This window comes from Corapipo altera, unplaced genomic scaffold (genome assembly GCF_003945725.1).
Source record: "Corapipo altera isolate COAL_440 unplaced genomic scaffold, ASM394572v1 45, whole genome shotgun sequence".
Taxonomy (NCBI): domain Eukaryota; kingdom Metazoa; phylum Chordata; class Aves; order Passeriformes; family Pipridae; genus Corapipo; species Corapipo altera.
This window is the reverse complement of record NW_020884877.1, coordinates 23,113,101-23,134,489: the sequence shown is the minus strand read 5'-3', so window position 1 is coordinate 23,134,489 and position 21,389 is coordinate 23,113,101. Positions and strand designations below refer to the sequence as shown.

Here is a 21,389-nt window from a genome sequence, read left to right as displayed (position 1 = left end):
TTTGCTTGGGTTGATGCTGAGTGATCACTCCAGGTTGTGTCACTGTATTTGAAAGGGTTACCATTCTGTAGCAAATAGAAGAGCTGAGAATGAGGCATTTGGAAAAGCTGATCAGCAGGTACTTAAGTTGTCCAGGACCTGTAGTAGTGTCCACATTCTTGCATAACTTGAGGTTCCTCCTGCTCCATTGAGGCTTGAGACTTGGCAGGGAAGGGAGATGGGGATTGAACCCAGGTAAGGCTGGAAGGGGTCCTTTGCCACAAGATGTTTTCTTTCTTGCTGGCAGGTTCAGTGTTTGTGGATGACATGCTTAAGCTGCATATGGATACTGTTTTCATATTTGTTTTGGATCTCTGCTGTTTAGTGCTCATTTTTGGAACAGTTGCATACCTGTGAGAGGGATCTTATTTTTTCCTTTTATCTAGCATCAAAAGATTAAAAGGAAACTTGAAAAGAAGCATTCGCTCTTCATTTGACTTGCACAGCTAATTTTCTCCTTAATGCAGTGAGCTTCAAGTTGCTGCTGAAAGCAAGTTTCTGCACATGCACCAGGAGTCTGCAAAGGGAGAGTCGCAGGGAGATAAATGTTCCATTCCAGGGAGCTGTAGATTTCCTATTTCCTGATCCTCTTTTGTTGGTAATGAGCAATAAGTGATCTGTCTGCACTGTGGGCAGCTGAGCCTCACATGTCAGTCTTTATGTAGTTTTCTAGACCTGATTGGTCTCAGACTGGTGGTGGCCCATGCCTTGTGTAGTGTAGTCTTTCAATAGGGACCCTATTTGTCCAGAGTATTTGAGTTGAAGCATTTAACAAACTCCAGTACAGATAATGCTGTTTGGTGCCTGATGGCTAAATTTTTCACTAGAACTAATCTGTGTATAAAACTTAGTGTGAGTCCTGCTTGTTAGGAGGAACCCCCTGCTTCTCCCCTGATCTTGCAAGATCTGATTTAGAAATTTTTAATGCATGTTTTTTTGCTACATTTAATGTAAATAGTTGGTTTGGATATTCACTACTCTTCTGATTGGCATAGTTAATGATACACATATCCTGAAAGTCTTTGATGCTGGATCAAAAGAAAATAAAACGATTTTGAAAGGATGAGATTAATATAAATTTTTAAATTCTGTAGTGTGTTTCATCTAGAAGGATCTGGAATTACTTTTCAGACCAATAAAATGGCTAAATCCATCACTGAAGCCTGCTGCTCTTACCTGGCTGAACAATTGACTTGGTACAAATGTGTTACTTTCTGTCAGGCGCATTGGATTGGTTTAAATATTGATGTTCTATGTCACCAGGCATTTAGGCAGATATTGCATTTAGTTCCTAGTTCACAGATAAAGTAGCAAGGCAGTACTACAGGGAAAATTTGGCAATGGGCTAGTGAATTTTAGTATGCTTTGAGCTCCGAACTAGTGTGTGGAGCTGGTCTGGAAGCTCATGTCACAGCACATTGAACAGAGCTTCCAAAGGAGGAATGAGAGAACAGCTTTCCTTGGTGACAGCTCTTGGCTCGTGGCTGTGCCCAGGGTGGGCCCTGCTGAGCTCCTCTGTGCTGTGTCCCTGTTTCAGCTGTGTTGATCCTGGTGGCCATGTGTCCCTGTGGCAGGCAGGTGTCACAAGCCCAGGGGAGCCAGGTTGCTGCCTGATATCCTTCATTTACAAGCAAGAGCCTGTTCTGATTCCTGCTGGTAACTTTTGCTCAAAGATACAATGTTCTCCAAACTGTGTTAGTGGTTCAATTAAAAAAAATTCTTCAACTTAAAGCAAACAACCCAAGGCTAGACAGGAGGTAAGACTATTCCTCTCTCCTGACTTAACTCCTTCTCCTTCTTCTGACTTACCTTTCTAATTTTTCTTTCCCACTTCATCTTTCTGGAGCTACAGAAATAGGACCTTGTGAGACTTGGATTAAAAGTGGTGCAGAATAGTTGCAGTGCATCCTGCCTCCCTTCTGCCCTCTGAGTGGAAAAGAAACTGCCCTGAAGATATAAGCATACTTGCTGAAACAGCGGTAAAGGTTCTTTCTCTCTCCTGCTTCATGTGGAGGAGGTGTTCCTCCTCCCTTCTTTGCTGCACCAGCAGTTGCTTTAGGTGACTTGGCACCTGGGGCACGTTGGTGCTCTGCCCTCCACAGCTCTCTGGCAGTCTGAAGCTTTTGCTTGCCAGGCTGGTTTAGAGCTTCCTTGGGCTGCTCTGGTGTGACTGATCGAAAGAGACTGGTGTGCAGAGTTGCCACCTCTGTTCGGAGGGAAAGGTACAGAACCAGTGTTAGGAAAACCAGACATGGTGGGAGGGAGCCCTCCTCTGTCTGTGTGACTGAAATAGGCTGGCAGGCAAGGTGACTCCATCGTGGAGAGGAAATCCCTGGTTATTTTTCACGCTCATAATTTTCTGCCTTATGTTTCTATGAAGCTGTAAGTCACTCCCCAAAGTATGGAGGCTGCTCCACAAATTCCTGTTGAGAAGGATTCCTCATTGTGTGGAAGAGAAACTAGATGGGTTGCTTGCTAGCCTTGGCCCTTTAAGTATAAAAACATGATTAAACTACTGCAGGTGGATTTTGTGTGTGTCAGAAAATTACAATTACAAGTTAGAGACCATTTGTCTAGGTTGCTGAACTGTGAACAACTGAGTGGGTACTGGGTTTCTGCTGGTGTAAAGTTTTGCTGGGAAAGCAGGTGCCCTTGCAGAGATTAGCTCCAGGGGAAAAGGTGTCTTCTCTCTTGCTTGTATATGCAGGTTGCTCTAGCTAATGCCACATCCAGATGCTTCTCGTTCCAGATTAATGATGCCTTCTTCCCCCAGGTCTCAAGGAGGTTGTTTAAAGGAGGGAGAAGTGTATTGACAGGATCCAGTTGCTGGGCCTGGTCTGTTTACCCAGTTCCTAAAACCACCATAGTGAATTCACTCCGGAGCCATGGGAAGGGCTTAGTTGATGCTGAGCTGGCAGCCTTAGCAGCAGGTAATTGCAGTTGTGCCTCCAGTATTTTGGGCTCTTGGGAAATGACTAGAGGCAGAGCCCTGCCATTCTCCCCTTCCCAGGCATATTGCACACTGTAGATTTGAAAAAAGGAAGGTTCTCTTGCAGATCCTTGTCAGCCAACCATTACTGCTCCCAGTCTGGCCTGTGAAGGAGCTGTGTGGATTTTATTTCATGTGAATAAGAGGAGAGCGATAGTCAAGAGTGAAGAGCCTGCTATTGACTCAGCTTGTACAAACCTTTCTCCCTCCACTGCTTGCTGAAGTGGTAAAAGAGAGGTGGTAGTGACAAAATGCAGGTTTACAAACCACAGATTTGTGCCACAGCCAAGCTCTTCTGTGTAGGTAGTCAGAACAGCAGTCCAGTGTATTTGCTGGGTGGCTCATGAGATGACGCTTTAGATACCTTGCAGACACCAGCAGACTTTTTGGGCTTGTTTCTGTCCTGCTTGTGGTGTTTGCAGGCAGAAAGATGCCTGTAGGAGGTTATGCTTTGCATTAAAGGCTGCAAGAGGGGACACAGTTGCAGTAGTGGTGCAGAGTGTCCCGCTTGGAAGTTTGTTGGACATTTTGTTCATGTGTGTTCAGATGAAAGCTCGGTAGAAAATCTGTTGAAGAGTTCAGAGGCTGCATATGAATTTTTAGGAAACCCTAACCTAGATTGTATTTTTTCCCTGTGGTTTTGCATGAATAGGCACTGCAATAATGTGATAAGAGTACTACAGGTTAACGTGTATGACTAGCCTGTGGGAACTAATATGTTTTGATGGTCTCTACCTTTATAGTATTTAGGCTGTCCGTAGAAGTAAAAATCTCCTGAGAGAAGGTTTTCAAATAAAATTTCTATTTCCAGGTAACCTGGGCTATTTGATGTCCTCTCTTGTATGAGGAGCAGTGAGTGTTTGCAAGGCGTGGGAGCACAAGTTGTGAACATCAGTCACAGCTTGAGTCAGCAGAGGTGCAGGGCTGGTTCTTCGTGCAGGAACCAGGCTGTTACGGACTCAGGTTCTGCTGGCAGCTCTGCCACTGACTGACAGTATGCAGTGTCCAAGTACATAATGTCTTTCTCTTCTCCTAGGTCACTTTTTTGTTCTTTTGGGAAAATATTTGTGCTTATTAAGATGAGGATACTGGCTGTATAAGCTCATTGTAGGGATTTGAAAATGAGGGCTGATGTCAAGACCTCTGTAGTTGGGGAAGGATGTCTAACTTATGATCAGCTTGTTTCTTGCTCCCTCCAGAGCCAACAGCTGAGGAATACGTTGTACCATAGACCTCACCCTGGGGTTTGATTCAGTGGTGGATCTTAACTACATGGGGGGAAGACACTTCACATATCTGAAGGTTTGGGAAATTGTGCAAATTTCCTTCTTGACACACTTTCATGCAATTTGAACTTGTCCCTAATGAGGTAAAATACTACAAGCCTAAAGTGAATTTTATATTGATTTGAGTGGCCTGGGGACTTTTTTACAAGGTCTGTCTCACTTAGTGTGGCATAAATCCATTTGATTTAATTGGAAAAGGGTTGGTCTATGTGTTATTTGGGCTTTAGTAGCTGGTCTCCTGTGGCAGTGCAGCACAACTGAGTCACACTGAGAAGGAAGCCAAGACAGGGTATGCTGAATATGCTAACATTATTTCCCTTTCATGCAGGGTCCGGCATGTGTGGTTTGTGAAGTTAGTACGGGTGATTAGAAAGTTGTTCTGAATAGCCAAAAGTTTGTAAAGACCTATTGTTTGCTGTTGAATAATGATTGTCACAAGTGTGAGGAGTTTTATTGGTCTTGGAGCATCTCAGCCTGATAGAACCTAAATGCCTCCTTGCATCTTGCTTGCCGCAAGGAGAAAGCTCTTTCATGTTCTGAGTGCTTCCCTAACTTATTATTCCAATAAATCTCATTATGTACACACTCTAGACTTCTCAAAGCTGGGCCTAAAGTAAGTTTTGTTGAGAAGAAAATTCTATTTGTGCTTGTGTTTAGGTTGGGATCACTGGTGTAGAATTAGCTAAGGATCCTTCAGGGAAAGAAATGATGAATGTGGTTTGAGTTTCAGGTGTGGAAGAGAAAGTCTAAGGTTAACCCATAGCCTTTATATACATCATGGTTGGACATTAATCTTGATATAAGCCCTATTGGAAAGTTTGTTAACGAGGGTGTCAACCTTACCCTGGGGAGTAACTTCTATTAGCCAGTGTAATGTATTTCTTCAGTACATTGCCAGTAACAGCCTATCACTGTGCCTTTCATTGTTATGTATTTTTAATGGCAAAGAGGAAACTTTGACGCTTTATAGGTATTGTAATGTAAAGGACTTCAGGAAATAGTGAAATCCAGTTTATTGTTTGTTCACAGAAGACAAATTAATGTACCCAGCTGTATTCTGTCAGACCTGTGCTTAAAATATGTCCTTTGAAGATTTCACAGCCTCCTGAATTTGTCTGTTCCAGTGCCACTCTGCTCTTCATGTTTAATTTTCTTCATAGCTAATCTAAGAGGATTTCTCTTTATCCTTCTCTTGGAGGATATGGGAAAAGTCAATCACCACTCTTGTTCAAGTCCCTGCTTGCAAAATCTCTTCAGTGTGATTTCCGCTACAATTGTTTACCTGTACCAAATGAGGCTGGTAGTTTGTGCCTTATTCTGCAGTGTGTTGGCAGACCTTTGTCTGGGCTGAGGCGTCCTCTAATTGCTGATAGATCTGGTGGGATTCTGGGATGAGGGCACACTGCCCTTTTCATTCCAGAAAGGTGATAAGTAATTGAAGGGTAGAGAAGAACAAAACCTCACTGGCCTGTAGGTTAATCTGCTCAAAGGCAGGGGCCTTGCTTATGCTTCCTTTTCACTCAGGGATTATCTGCCCTTGGAGGTGTAACATCTTCATAATTTAATGAATATTTAAAGAAATCTTTAGCCATTTTATGGTAGCTGCTCTGGTTTCCAGCTCCAGTTCTGTAGCAGTGTCATTAATAAAGAGGTGGGAGAAGATGTGGGATGAAGCTTTAAAGGCATTGTTGTGGGCAGAAATAGTTTTTGTAATCTCTAGAAAGACACAGCATGTGGCAGGGAAAAGAGCGTGCTGGCAGATGGGGTGAGTGCAACTACAGTCATACCAAGGAGATACTGTTTTGAAGCTTTCATGCCGTGGCAGACAAGTGGGTCACAATGTTGATATGTCACCCTGACTAGGAGCTTCTGCTGTGATCAAGAGTGTGGTGATAGGAATGAAGGCATTTCTGAGGAGGGCACCAGTAGAAGATGGTAGGATTGATCTGTGTACATGGAGAATTTTGCCCTTGGAGACAGAGGGCTCGAGCCAGTCTCCTCTGAGTGAACTTCTTGCATGTACAGCCTGGAAAGCAGCAGTGGAGAAGAGAAATGGTCTTGGAGGCTTGTTCTCTTGGCTGCAGCAGAATTGTCCTGCACAAGTCAGGTGGGCTGTTTTCCTTGGTGGTCACTGTGCTTACAGAGTGTCTCACAGTCATCTGATGTACATGGCATAAGTGAGGGGTGGTGTTAACAGTGCTTTGATTTGTGACTGTGTCTATGGGCATCATCTTTCCTGCCTGTTCCTTGTCGGAGATACCTTTTTGGTATTCTGGATTAGCTTTGCAGCCTGGGGAAAAGTGCACCTTGCATGTGCACTGGGGCTGAACTGCAGCTGCTGTAGTGGGAGAGGCCAAATGAGTGCACTGAGAGCTTGGAAGAACCAAGCAATGACTTTTAGGCTTTCTTTTAGGCCTGCCTCAAAAGAAGTTCTTGAACTGTTATTATGTGAGCAGAAAACTGGTTTGACTTGTGCTGCTCTTCTCATCAAACTTAGTTAGGAAGGAGAGCTACATATGTCTGTCAGCTCCCTGCTGCGTGTGGCAGGTGCTGGGCTTGCTCTTTGCTCAGTGTGGTTGTAGGGCAACTATATTGAGACCCATATCTCCTGTATGTGGGAAGAGGACCTGACCAAAGCCTTGGGAAGCAGACTTGGGAGCCTGGCTCTGCTGCAAGTCTGTTTTGTGGTGCCCAGAGTCAGCTGGGAGCACACCAGTTCCTTTCTGTAAAATCAGAAAATGTCTTCAAGTTCTTGCAGAGACAGTGTAGGCTGGAAGGGTGCTATTTGCCTGCATGCTGCTTTACACAAGTGAAAATAAAATCAGTGCTAGTTGATTGGTGTTGTATCCCTTCTCATATCCTCATAAGGAGGGATTTTGGATTGCTTTCCATGGGTATTTTGGCCGAGACCTTGTATTTCTTGCTGGGGAAAAATGATACAAGGGAGGTGTTGATGTTGGCATATCCTAACTTCTAGTCCTAATTATCCAGTGATCAAGAAGAATTTTATGGAAAACTAATGCTGCTGACTTAATCTGTCTTGCAAAATAAAGTTTTCACTACCTTGGGTTATTTAATGAGTCACTTAAACCATCAAATCACGTCAGCACATAACTGGACTACTCTTTAAAAAGCAAGTGATCTCCCTAGTAGACTGAATGAACTTAGTAGCTAAAAATTCTGAATTCTTAGTAGCTAAAAATCTGTTTCTAAAAAATTTAGGTGATTTTTAAAGGTCTGAATTAAGTCATCAAAAAGGTGAGAAATGTATAAGTCATCAAAAGGTGACTGCTGGTTTCCCTGTTCCGTTTCTGAGGAGAGTGTTAGTGCAGATAGCTGGCTTCAGACTCTGGGTTTGTGCTGGTCTGTTGGTCAGAATCTGGCTGGTAGCAGCAAATCCAAATTCCTTACTTTTGGTTGATGAAAATGTCAAGATACATCAAAAAACAGTGCAGGGCCTGCACCTCTCTTGCAGTTCTCTTCTTCAAATAAAGAGTTAATGAAGAATCTGTGCTTTGCTTCTGTGTTGCTTTGTGTTTGTGGCATTTTCTTTGATGTATGAATTCGGAGACAAGGAACAGAATGTATATGTGCATACTCAAATTCCAAGTCCTTTGAAGGATGGGGGAGAAATCTCTTTAAATGGTGATGTGAGTGTACAAGTAGTTCTGCCTGGGTATTTTTTTCCTGCATGTATAGATCTTAGACTGAACTTCATTTGTTACTGAACTGCATGCTGGCACAGTCCCAACACTGCAGGCAGATGTATTTGAAGTAGCCAAATATTACAACTTCCCAACATACAGTACTGCTAGACCTCAGTGTGACAAGTTTATGATAGTAATAACGCTTTGTAGTTCCCAGATGAGGATATGAAAACTCATGAAAAACCCTACCTTGTATTTCCTGTCTTGCAAGGGTGCAGGAAAGTGCTATTAACCTACAGGAGGAAAAAGATGAAGGGCAAGAAGAGACATAATTGTATCTGGATCTGCTTCTGAAGTGGTTCGTGATGTTCATTTTGTGGAAGATTTAGCAGCTATCTGCTTGACTTCCCTTACAATGTCTGTGCTTAAGAAAAAGCAGCCACTTGATCTCTAACCACTACAAGTAGTGTTATCAGGAAAGAATGTTATGTTTCTTGGTTTTATCCTTGGGCATTGTCATACTTTAAGTCCCCTAAATGATGTTTTCTGGTCTGACATAGTTACTGTCTGTGAAACTCAGTCTCCATTTCAGCTGAAATATCCTCTGTGCCGTAGACTGCAAGAGACTTGCCAGCAGCAATCCCTCCTCCTTCCAGAACCACATTGCCATTGACAGACTGATAGAGAAATAGTAATTGAAGCCTATAGCTCTGTGTGACTTTGAAGTTTTTACTTTTATCAGATGATGTCAAGTTAAACAAAACCTAGATAAAGGAACCAAAAGCCCAATGCCATTTCTTTGCTGAAAAGAATGTACCAATTCCTGATATGACTGGCAGTATTTGCACTTGATGCATGTGTGTATCTTGCTGCCTGATCTATGTTGCAGATCCTTTATACCTGCATGAAACCCTGTTGAATTCCAAGTTGTCATGGATCAGATCATGTAGCTGTAGTCTTTGGGGGCTACAAATTGTTACCTGGCTTATACTACTGTACCTAGAGAAGGATTAAAAAAAACAGTTTTGCTGTTTCACAGTCTGTCAGCAAGGTCTTGCATGTGGTGACACAGAAGCTCATTAAACCTGTTTATGAATTGGCAGGGCTGCTTCTAGCTAGAATATATAAAACTTTCAGGTTTTAATGAACATTTGAAATCAGTTCCAGCTGAGGACCTATATGTTAAGAATCAAATAAAAAAAAAAAAAGTTTTGTAATAATGTGACCTGCCTGATCTAATTTGAGCAGTGGGGTGGGGATGGTATTGAACTAACTGGTCTTTGAAGACACCTTCTAACCTGATTTTATTGGTGAGGCCTATTCTTATGCTGAAAGTAAAGAGCTATTGTGTCATTTAATTCGATATGGAATGTGCACTAGGGCTGGATGGGATGGGAGGCAGCAATCTGGCATCCTTTTCATGTCAGGTTAGCAGTGGCACACTATCACATCCAGCACTCTGTTAGTCTTGTTTCAGAATTCACAAGGCATCAGATTTTTGGCTCTTGGAGCTCTTGGAGTAACCATGCTTTCCCTTCTGTGTAAAAGAGGTTACTGTATTTGAGACAAAAAGTAATACTAATGGGACACTTCAGTTTGGAATACGTGTCTGGGAGGAAAGAAATTGCTTTGGAAGTTAGAGGAACAGGAAGGCTTGCATCATTTCCAATCAGTATGAATAAAAAAGAGATAAGATGGTGTAGAATAAAAAGGTTTCAAAGTTGTGAAGGGCACATTTTTAGAATTATCGGTCCCTCTAGGTGCTGCATATTTCAGTTCAAGCTGGCATTTAATTTGTGCTTTAGAAATTTCCACCAAGCCTCCCTTAAAATCTTTTGGAAACAAAAGTAAATAAGTAAATCCCCCTTTGAATGTGCTTGTGATGACCACAGGGGACAGCTTAAGAGACAGAGTCTTTTAAGAAGTCTCTTCCTTCACAAATTACAACTATTTCTATGCTTCCTTCATAAAACCTGTTGATTTGAACAAGAATGAAATATTTAGAAAATTGTTCTTCCCTTTCTTCTCTGAGGAGAAATGTGACTCGAATTCTGCCAGTTACATTTATTCTTCTTCAAAATTGCTTTTCAGTGTTGCTGTAAGTTTCTGCAATGTTGGGGCAAAAAAACTGCCTCCCTCCCCCTGAAACATGACACAATCTCTTTTACTAAGCTGTATTACATTAAATTTCTGCATTTTTATAAAGATATGCTGTGCTGTTAACTGCTTGCATAAATATACAGTGTATCCTGTTCAGCAGGAAGCTACCAGGCTGTTCTTGTTAACAAGTGTCCAGGGAGAACAAACCTCTTAGAAAATAACAGAATTACAAAACAAGGCATCAATCTTTTAAAATCACAATCAAAATGGTTATTTAAACACTTGATTCAGCTTACTCTTTTTCGTGTTGAAAGTAATGATGAGAATTGTGAAGGAGAGAAAAGTGTAGTAAAAGCATTGTGAAAGGAAAGGTGAGTAGAGCCTGTCCAGGAGGTACCTGGGGGGTGTCAGCTCTTTGTGTGCCCTGCGCTGAACTCTTGAGTGGCTTCTTGGGTTACATTTATAGCTTCTGTTCCTCTGATGTATTTCAGTTTCTTAAGAGTTCCATCCAAGATAGTTAATCCAAGAGCTAATGATTTAGTTGAACATTTAATTAATACCTTTCTTGTATTAGTCCGCAAGAATTTGTGGAAACCTCCAGCATGAGGGATGTTTGTTTGTGTAGCTGCGGCACCAGAGCACTGATAGGAGCTATTTGCCTGACTTGTTTAAATGTGTTTCTAGAGCTGGATATAGAAACCAAAATGTGTGTGGTTTGTCCCTATAATTTTCCAGTTGGTTTTCCACTTGTGCTGTCAGCTGCTCAGATGGCTTATTCTTTTCCCTTAACAAAGTGCTGGCTCCTTCAAGCAATGCAGGATGTAGAATTCCTTCCTCTTCCCTTGAGGTGTTTGTGGTTGGTTTTTTGTTGTTGTTGTTTTTCTGTTTTGGTTTGGCTTTTCTTGGGGGGGGGGGGGGGGGGGGTTTTTTTTGTTTTTTTTGTTTTTTTTTTAATCTGTAAAATATCTCTCCATTTAAACAGTTCTGGAGACTGGAGCACTTTGGCCATGGGCACTGCTTGAGCTGCCTTACCAGTGTCAGCCCACCCTCGTGTCCCAAGTTGGATCTTGAACCAGTGATTGGCAGGCTGTTCACCTTGATCTGCTGTGGCTGGGCTTCCACTAGTGCCAGCTGCAGGAGTTCTTTTGTAGCCAATAGCCAATAAAATCTTTCCAGGCAGATTTTATTGAACAGTTATCCTACAGTCAAACAACTGTCACCTGTTTTATATCTGGAATATCAGGTGAGTAGGATGATGAGGAGTGTTTTTTGTATGGAATTGGGTTTTCCAGACAGCTTATTAGAAAAGCCACAAGTACCCAGCTGAGCTGCTGGGCTTGGTGCACGTGGTGTTTGCTCCAGAGCAGTTCTGCAGACATAGCAGCCTCCAAGTGCCAAGGCAAGAAATCTACCCTTGTCCATGTGCAGGTGTCTCGGACCCCAGATGCCTCTGGATGAGTAGCTTGCCTGAGACTGCAAAACCTCTTTGGGTTCCTGACCACATGCCAGGCACCCATGTGGCCCAAGGATGTGCCCTCATTTAGATGCATTGTGCTTCCCTGTGCTGTCATATAATTGAGTATCTGTTGGACACAACTAAAAAGGCGTCTGTTTTCAGTCTGAGGGATGAGAACAGATGTTTTATTCTCTCGTGAGAGCTCAGTAGAGTGATGCATCAGCTGTTGCTCCAGATCTCGATGATGACAGCTAAGAAGGCAAAGGAAAAGACACAGAGGTCAAAAGGAGTTAAGGAGAGGAACATTAAATAATTTTTGTTTTCTGTGTGTTAGGTGACGTGGGGTTTAGTTCTGAAGCATGTGGAAAGAATTAGCCTCTAAGTTAGCATGACCTTTTACATGAGCAGAGGCAGAATCTTTTTAATTGATTTCTGTTTCCTAGACTGGACAGATTAAAGTCTTGGAAGAGACCTAATTGCTAAAAGTTAAAAGATATTAAAAAGTGATGCCTGAATAGATCAAGAACTGTGCTAAGAGCTGAGTGTAAGAGAGACACAGTTGCAAGAATCTTGCATGAGGTTGGAGCTGCTGAGCCAGAAGCTGTGTAAGAAGGTCTGCAGGGTGCTAGGCCTGGGCCAGTTGTGTCACTTCAGTGGAATGTCCCTGTCCCCTTTTGGGATCACGCGGTGGTTTAAGTAGAGAGCATGGTGGCAGCGCCCAGCTTGCAAGTGGGCACTGGTACATCTGCTGATGTGAGGTCTGGTTCTACCTGCACGGGCACACTCAGGTGAGCACGTCAGGGCTGGGACTGTGCCCTTCTGTGTTCTTGTGGCATTGTTTTTTCTGGAGTCCTGGTTGTAGCTGGAGTCACTGAGGGCAAACCTTTGCAAGTTTTCCCTTTAGGTTGTTTGACATGAATTGAAAGACAGAAACTAACTGTACCTTGGAGGGACTGAGAGAATGGTAAAAGAGGAAACTGATGTAGCCAACAGCTTAAACCAGAAGCCTCAGTCTTCACTTAACCGTCTTATTGAACAGTAAGCTGTGGGAAGCACCACATCTGCTGTATAGGTTGTGCTAGATTTTATGGCTGCTCTAGATGCTGGGTTAAAACAAGCTCAGGTGCACCCCTCACTGGTGTAGGAGAGACTGAGAAGTGGTTTAACCTATACCTTTAGGGGTCTTCCTCAGGGCTTTCTCCTGAATGGGTCAGAAAGGGTATGAGTAGGATGCCTGGGGACTCTTCTCAAGGGTGTAGGACTGTGTGGTACAAGCTGAGCAGTCTGTCTGTGCAGGACTGGGAGGTGCTGTGAAAGCTTTAGGTTAAGGTGTTTCCAGAGTTTTACAAAGGCTGTGGCTACTGAAAATGCTATTGCATTCTTGACTGCATGTGTTCCTTTCTTCCCAAACAAGGCAAGAACAAAGCCTCATTAACTGTGCCACCACCTAGTAACTCCCCTGCTCAAGTCAGCTGCTGCCTACTCCTCACCACAGTGGCTGCTCAGCCTCCCAGATTGATCCCCAGCTTTTTTCACATTCCAGCAGCTGGTGGGACTTGGCTGTTTCTGCACCTATTTGGTGCCCTCCTCATGAGGCTGTCCATGCAGCCTGTCATCACAGGATTGCTGTTGCTCATAAAAGGGTGTATTGAATGGTGTAATCTGGAAGTGCAGATGTTCAGAAGCTTGGGAACTAGTGATCAAGGGGAATATCTGGATATTTGAGCATCCTCAGAGTTCTTTCTAGTCTTTGTGAGTCCTAAGGGAGCAAAGAGGACTGTTGGTGATTTTCTGGTAGCTTATGTGCTTGCCTTGTTTTTTATCACATGCTGTCTAAACCTCGGAAGCACTTCTATTTCAATATTAGAATATGCTGAGCTTTTCTATTCCTGTCGGTGTTAGAGATGGAGTTGGGGTCAGTGCTTCTGTGCTAGAAGCTTTGAGGTGCTCCAGCTAATAAGGCTCTGCCTAAAGGCAAATTACCAGTGCGATTTCTCACTTGCTCTGTGCACTGTAGCAGCCTTTTGCCTCTAATGGAGGGGAAAGCAATGTTATTAGGTGAACTAACCTGGTCTTTTAATAAGGCACATTGTGCTGTGCTAGCAATTTATTAGCTGCCATAAGAAAGGCTTTCAGTTTACCTATGATAAACAAAGCAGGGCAATGCAATGGCTTTTTTCCTTTCTCTGACATATTCTAGTTGCTTTTCTGTAGGAGCACTCATTGTCTGATGCTTCATTATGCCTTGAACTTCTGAGATGCAGCTGGTCACCAAAGCTACAAGGATGTGGTGGTCCTGATCCTAAGCTGATGCTGAGGCATGATCTCATCATTGGTCATAGAGCTACATTCATTTTTCCTTATTGGCTGAGAAACTGACTGTAAGTGCTCAGCTGGAGGCAATGGAAACGTATAGAATAGTGGCAGTGTTTGTGACTAAGATATATAACTGCTTTGTGGTGAGGAACCAAAGGTAATAGCAGTTGGTAGTGCAGGTGTTTCATTTTGATGTTGTTTCATATGAAGACACTAAGCACTGAGTGCTGCTGTGCAGGTATCCATACCTGTCAGGTGCTGCATAAACAGGACCACCTTTCTAAAACAATGCTCCTGGTTTTCAGCAGTGTTTGGGGTAATTGAGATGTGGAAGCGTGAAATAAGCTGGGGCTCTGCTTTCAACTGGCAAGCCTCCTGTTCTATTACCATGAGTGCTGCTTCCCTGGAGATGGAGCACAACTGGCGTTTATGTCAGTGGTGATTTACCTGCTGTGCTGTCTGGTGTTTTGACCTCGCTCGAGGTAGAAGAGCCACCTGTGCTCCACAGTGGTGACTCTGCAATGTGTGATTCCCTCTGTGTCCTTTGGACAGAGCCCAGTGGCTGCTCTTCTTCTCATCACGTGCAACAATTCAAGGACCAGTTCAGAATCTTTGCAAAAGAGAGTGAATTAGTTATTCTTTGGAACTCATCCCTTCAGTTCCCCTGAGCAGAGGCAGGGCAGGGAGCAGTGTGGCTGAGGGCTGACTCGCTCCAGCCCTTTCACTTAGGATATACTTGTCAGCTCTCCTGCAAGTGGATGACCACATTTCACAGTGATCATGTTGTTTTAAGCATCACTCTGTTTGTCTTTGTGGAGGTTTTGTAGTGATAACTTCTTGCTCTGTGGTACATTTCCTTAAATTGCTTTTAATTACTCATGCGTTATACCAGATCTGTAGCTCTGAGATCAAGAGACAACTGAGGGTTTTTTGTTGGCTTTCTTTTCTGGATCCAGAAAGGTGTTCTTCGGATTTTTTGCTTTTGCACAGGAAATATACCCTTGTGTCCTAACAGCAGGAGTAAAAATACATCTATGTATTGATCATTTCTGACAACTTTTTCTTAATACTTCCCAACATTTAAATTACTTAAGTCCTTCTGGGATTTATTTCACTCTAGATCTAGGCAATATTTACTGAGTTGCTCATCTGTTCCCAGGTTTGTAAATGAAGGAGAACTTTTAATAACCAGGTTTTTGCTTGGTGGTTTCATTGGGTGTTTTAGTTCACCTGCTTCCAGTCCAGCAGTGAACCCTGGCAGCCTGTCACTTGTCACATAGGCTTTACTCTCCTTTATCACTGTCCCACAGTGCTGAACTATTATAGGCTCTGTGAGTTGGCATCAAGTAAACTGGTCCCCAGAATTTTGGTGTGAGCAGTGAACCTTAATTCACAGATTTCGTGATAGTTTTTTAGATGCAGTAATTTAGAAGTGCTGAGCTGTGCTCTGAGCTCTGTTGCATTGGAGCAGTGGGGGGTTAATGAGATGGGCTGATTGCAGTTCTCCCTCTCTCCAGTCTCAGAGGACTGGAGGGAGCAGTGGGAAGTTGTGTTGCTCCTTGTGTTGTGTGAGGCGTTTGTTGGAAGCTCAGATGGATGGGACTGTAGTGTGGGGACTGCTGGGATACTACTGGCTGTCATCACAGCGAGGAAAGGTGATTCAGTCGGCCTGCAAGGATCAGAGGAGCTCAGAGTCGTGTTGGTATGGGGGCCTAGGGAAAATAAACTTGCAAGATGATGTTGGACAGAGACAAGGACTGAGAGGAGACCACAAGTAGTGGAGCTTTGGGAACCTGTCTGTGTGGAGAAGCACAGGGCAGTAACTGCCTTCTGGATTTTCCTTTGAGGTAGTGCCACAGCACAGACAACATGAGCAACCTCTGTGATTCACTGCCCGTAGAGAAGGCTGTCCTCAGAAAGAGACAGACATCTCTGGATGTATTGCCAAGAGAAAAGAAAAAGTCTTCAAGCATGACATAGTAGGAGAGACTGGGAAAAGGGATACAGAGATGAAAACCATTGTGTGGTTTAAATCCTGTCAGGTCTGCTCAGTGTGCTGCTACTCTGATTTGCATCCAGTGATGCTAGGAGCCCCTCAGTGCTGATAATCTCCAGTATACAGGATGTGGTGTCCCTGCTAAGGAAGGACAGAGTGCCTGGGATGTTCCTGACCCACCATGACTGTTCTCAGCCATAAGTAGTCTTTGATCTGGTATTGCTTAGTGTAACTCCTTGCTTTGGGCAGAATAACTGATCACCTGTATAGTGGGGTAGAAAAAAAACCCTCTGAATGGTTTCTGTAGCTCTTTTTTCCATTTTTCTAAATCCAAAATAGATATCTGGCCTCTCATCAGTATCATAAGACACAAAAGAAAGTCACTCTGAGATTGTTTGGTAAAGAAAAACTCACACATTAAACTTCACAGATTTAGAAACTGGTGGTAGATAAGAAATAAATGTGTCATTTTTCCTCCAGCTAGCTACTTCAAGATATTGTGATCCGTGTTCCAGTGTAAAAACTTGTATATTCAAACCAAGCAGATGCTCTCTTGAGGCATTGCTGTATTGAATGGCAAATCAATGGCCCAGCACTCAAAATTGTGTGGGGATTTTGAAGGTGGTATCTGTGGTAGAATGGATGGTATCTCATGGATCTAGAGAAAGAACCCAGGAATAACTATTTCAAATCTTCCCCTGTTCAGCTCTTAGACCACAACTTGTAGTCATGCCAGTAAAACCAGTTGTGCTGCTCTTACTGCCTTCTTGTTGCTGGTGATGGTTTTGCAAATTGTGTTGTACAGAACAACTCATGATCTGCTAGGGTTGTTGGGCTGGGGAGATGTACTCATGCTGCCAGTGCAGATGTGATCCCTGCCTTGGAACATGAAATGTTAAGTGCTGGAATGGTAGAAGGAGATGGACTCTTCCAGAGTGGATGTGGTTGTGTTCGAGTGCAGGTGGAATACAGCAGTCAGCATTTCATAAGTTAACTTCACGTTTCTCTGTCTGCCAGGAGTTTTGTTACTGTTGTGCTGACCCAAAATATGTACTCAACTTCAAAACTAAATTTGCAAATGTCATCTAACTTTAGTGCTTGCTCGGTCTTTTGTGCCCACTTCAGTTGTGGTGGATGTTTCATGTCCTGAGGAATTAGAACTGCTCTCAGACAGGCAGTGATGTGGGGCATCAGTGCTTGCCTCAAGTTTCCCAGTAAGTAGTCTGAAGTGTTGTCCTGTTTTCAGAAATATATTAAATTTGCATACTTAAAGTATGCAAGTGTGTCTTCATGTCTTTGTTTATGAATCCGAAAGACAATCTAAGCAAGTGTTCAAAAAAACCCGGTTAAATTCTCTCACAAATCCTTTTCTTCATGGTGAGACTTAGAAGTCTTTTCTTCCACCTCCCTTCCCTCGTCCAAGAAAAACATCCTAGGCAGAAGCTTCAAAGTGAAATAGCCAAGCTGTGTCACCAGTGGTGGAGATGAGCATGTTGAAACAGCATGAAGCAAGCTGGTGACACAGCTGGGGTAGGAGCTCTCTCCAGCATTTCCATTTGGTTCCCAAGCTGCCAGGTGTGGAAGGTCCAGCAGGAGGCCAGCAGAGCGAAACCACTCCGTGGGGATGTGCTGCTCAGCCCATTGATGCTTCTCTGCAAGAGACATGGGATAAAGGTTTGTGCAGCAGCCCTCACATCTCTGCTGCTTGTGGCATGATGCAGAGTGGAGGAAAGGGTTTGCCTCTCCCCACCACAGTTTGTGCAGGCTGTCAGGGTACCCCGAGGCTGAGATTCACTCTGGTCACTTTGTGCCGGATCAGCTGCTGCTGGATTGTGCAGCTTTCTTAGCCTTTTATGGGAGTATATTTAGGTGTGTAATACCCAGGTATTAAAGAACAGATGCTTTGAGTTCTTTGAAGTAACTTTTTGTTGACCTCTTTAAAAAAAAAAAAAGTATTGGGAAAGGCTGTGTGGCATCCTGGAACTAATTCTTTACTGACCTGGCAGTCAGAGAGAGGCAGGAGAAGGGCTTGCTGACAGCCCTTGGCACCTACAGGAAGTACTCCATGACATGACAAAGCAGCAGCAGATGCCAATGGATCTGAATTCTCGGTGGTGTAACTTGCCACCCAGACTATTATTGACTATATTGGGGAACCTCAGGAGTCAAATAAGCAGAGCAGCAGAGTCTCAGACGGAGCACACAATACTGTGTGTTTCTGATTCTGAGATCGCTCTTTTGGGGACCTGTATAAAGTAGCGGCTAAAAGACCTGTGCTGATGTAAAGGCCTGGAATAACTCTGCAGTTATCAGCACTGCAGCATTATCTGGAATTTTGGATGGAGAGCTGCCCTTCCTGTGCCTTGGTGTGGAGCTGTGCCGGCCAGCTGGCTTCTCTGGAGAGAGGCCCTGCCATGGGATCAGGGAGTGGAGTGGCTGCTGATGGGGCCCATCCCTGCTCCAGCCCTGAGAGTCTCCCCTCTCCTGAGGTTCCTCCTGCTCCTAGGTGTGGTAATTCAGGCAGAGCTGACTAACTACTTCAGTGATGAACAGGTGGGCTCTTCAGTGCAGTCAGTCCAATGCAACAGTTGGGCTGGAATTCAATTCATTATGCATTTGTTTGTCAGCCATGCCCGGGGTTGTCTGTTATCTGTCTGTAGTGGATCCACTGGCTCTCTCAATCCATGCATGATTTCAGCTTTTTACCTCTGACCTTCAGGAGTTTGAGGCAGGTGGCACATTGGGGTTGATAAATGAGTCCAGCATGGTCGAGAATAACATCTGCTCACCCCAGTGTCTGTTTCCTCAGTAGCTGTCCAAGCGCCACTGTAATCACTGTGCTCAATAAATCCCCATTTTTATAACCACAACAGCAAAAAGTCTTGGGAAGCCTAGCTTGTCCTCCCAGCCTCATCCTGGGGGTGAACTGCAGGGTATGTTTGCACTGTGCATGTGTTTCCTTTCATGTTTGAGCGATGAGTTCCCCTCACTCTTTCTGGCTTGCAGGCAGTTTGAAGAAGAGATGGATCCCTTCCTCTCCCAGGATCGAATTTACCCCTGGGGCACATCTCTGTAATTGCAGGCAGCACACTTATCTCTGTGCAGGATGCTTCTGTGATGGGACTCTAATCAGACAGCTGTGAATGGTGACTGGCACTCAGAATCCCATTGATTTTCCCTAAAAGCATCGCTCCACTAATGAGGATCCGGAGCCCACTCTCTTGCTGCCAGACCCCAACCGGGAGGCTGCGGGTGAGCTGGCAGACAAGCGGGCAGCCATGGAGCTTAGGGCAGCTGGCTGAGCATTTGTCAATGGTAGATTAAATCCAGTGTGCAAGATGAATGTGAAAACGAAACACGGCTTAACAGAAGCACGAGGAAAATTCTCCTTTGGCGTACAAATAGATTCTAGATCTTGTCGGCATGCTGCAAATGATGTTGAATTAAAAAAAAATTACACGGTTGAAGGATCTGTTACTCCGAGGGGGAAAACTGCAGGAGCTGTTTGGAGAACGTGTGTTGGGAGAAGTTAGGATCCAGGGGCTTGTATTTAGAAAATTTTTTTTAGCAGCCTTGACATGGCGTTGTAGGCTGTTTCCTGTACGCACCATGCATAGCTGCTCCCTGGCTGCTCCGGAGCTGAATCCATGGGACAGACAGAGGGTTGTTGTGGACTGACCGCTGGCATGCAAAGCAGCCGTGGCGACTCCAGCAGGAGTTAAAACAGCGTGACCCGGGCGTGGAACGTGAGGGGTTTAGTGTGGACAGCGGGTATCCCGGACAGCGGCTTTCTTCGGGACATTGGTTGTTGATGGGAGGGGGGCAGTGGGAGGGCTGCCGGCGTCAGCCGGGTGTGTCAGACCGCAGCAGTCTCCATACACACGCCACCAGGACGGGTGCCCGGTCGGGCTCTGGTCGGTCGGGCTTTCCCTGCCGCGGGGCGGGTGTCATTGGGACGCGCCGGGCACTCGCCGCGGTGCGAGGTTCCAAAAATTGCGCCGCGCACGGAGCGGGCGCTGCTGTGTTGCTTTAGGCGTTAGCAGGGCTGCCCTCGCCACACGCTCATTGAGCAGCCGCGCAACCCCCAGATAAGGACGGTTGAGAGGCTGTTGAGGGCGCGCCGCCTGTAGGGGAGGGCGAACTGCGGCCTAGGTCGCGGCGAGGGGCGGCGCGCCACCGACCCTCCCGATCCCGCTGGCCGGCTCGGGGGCGCGCTCCGCGCGGGGCCGCGCGGGGAGCGGCGGCTGGGGGCGGCCCCGCGCCCCGTTGGAGCCCTTCTGTTGGCGGCGATGGCGCTTACCCAGAGTGCTCCGCGCCAGGCGGGAGCTCATTTGCATAGGGGCGGGGCAGCCGCGCGGCGACAGCGGGGACGGGGCGCGCCCCCTGCTGGGCAGCGGCGGCAGTGGCCGGGCCGGGCCCGGGTGTGCGTGTGGATAATGGGCATTATCTGTGCTCCCTGTGCCTGCACACGGCCTGGGGATGTGCAGGGAGCGTGGATATGTGCGTGTGGATAATGGGCATTATCTGTGCGGGGCGGGTGTGCCTGTACTCCCTGTGCCTGCACACGACCTGGGTGTGTACAGGGAGCATGGATATGTGCGTGTGGATAATGGGCATTATCTGTGCGGGGCGGGTGTGCCTGTGCTCCCTGTGCCTGCACACGGCCTGGGTATGTGCAGAGAGTGTGGATATGTACGTGTGCAAATTGTACACATACTTGTGTGTATGTACAGGGAGTGTAGATCGGCTTATATATTTGGAGGTTTAGATTAGATATCAGGAAAAGTACCTGCAGGGTGCTTGGGCACTGGAACACGCTCCCTCGGGAAGTGGTCACAGCACCAAGCCTGATGGGAGTTCAGGAAGCATTTGGACACTGTCAGGCACGTGGTGTGATTCTTGGGGTGTCCTGTGCAGGGCCAGGAGTTGGACTCGATCCTGATGGGTCCCTTCCAACTCAGCAAAAAGTTTAAAATAAAATTTAAAATCTAAAAATAAAAAAATGTGTATATGTGCACAGTTGTATGTATGTACAGACAGCATAGACATGTATGTGTATATGTGTATATATGTACACTTAGGTGTATGTACAGGGAGCTGAGCTGTGCTGGGACAGCCCCGGTGGCACCACCTCAGAATCCTGGTTGTACCTAACACTTCCAGGCATGACTAACCTCAGTGCTTCTCCAGGAACTTAGAGAGAAATGTCTCATACCAGCACGATCAAGGTCCATAGGGTGTCCAAGGTCCATAGGGTGTCATCATGTGTTTCATATACAGGCTGCACAGTATATTCAGTATGTAATGTATCTTTTTCTAGCTAGTAAATGTAGTTAATCAGGGTGGGTTTTCTGATCTGCAGCCTGTCCTGAAGCTTCTCTCAAACAAGGTGTCTTTCCCTTGGGTTTCAGTTATGTTATAAAAGTGTTGGGTTTAATTTCTGCCGGTGAATAATTAAGCAGCTCTTAGTGCACACTGTTTTCTAACTATAATTGTAATAATTGCAATTAATTACAAATATTAATTACAGCAAATACTGCAGGGTTATGTATATGATTTG

General features: G+C 45.0%; 1 protein-coding gene, 1 long non-coding RNA gene and 1 other non-coding gene across 15 annotated transcripts in view; 1 reads left to right on the top strand and 2 right to left on the bottom strand.

The window, feature by feature from the left end:
- Window positions 1-21,389, top strand: part of CLASP1 (cytoplasmic linker associated protein 1) — a 179,079-nt gene that overhangs the window by 31,346 nt on the left and 126,344 nt on the right. The window lies entirely within an intron of this gene.
- LOC113944133 lies at window positions 11,659-19,957 on the bottom strand. Its single transcript, XR_003526590.1, has 2 exons — window positions 12,691-19,957; window positions 11,659-11,768 (listed from the first exon to the last, which is right to left on the bottom strand). It is a non-coding gene; the product is annotated as an uncharacterized LOC113944133 (long non-coding RNA).
- On the bottom strand, window positions 19,812-19,928 carry LOC113944444. Its single transcript, XR_003526687.1, has one exon. It is a non-coding gene; the product is annotated as a U4atac minor spliceosomal RNA (small nuclear RNA).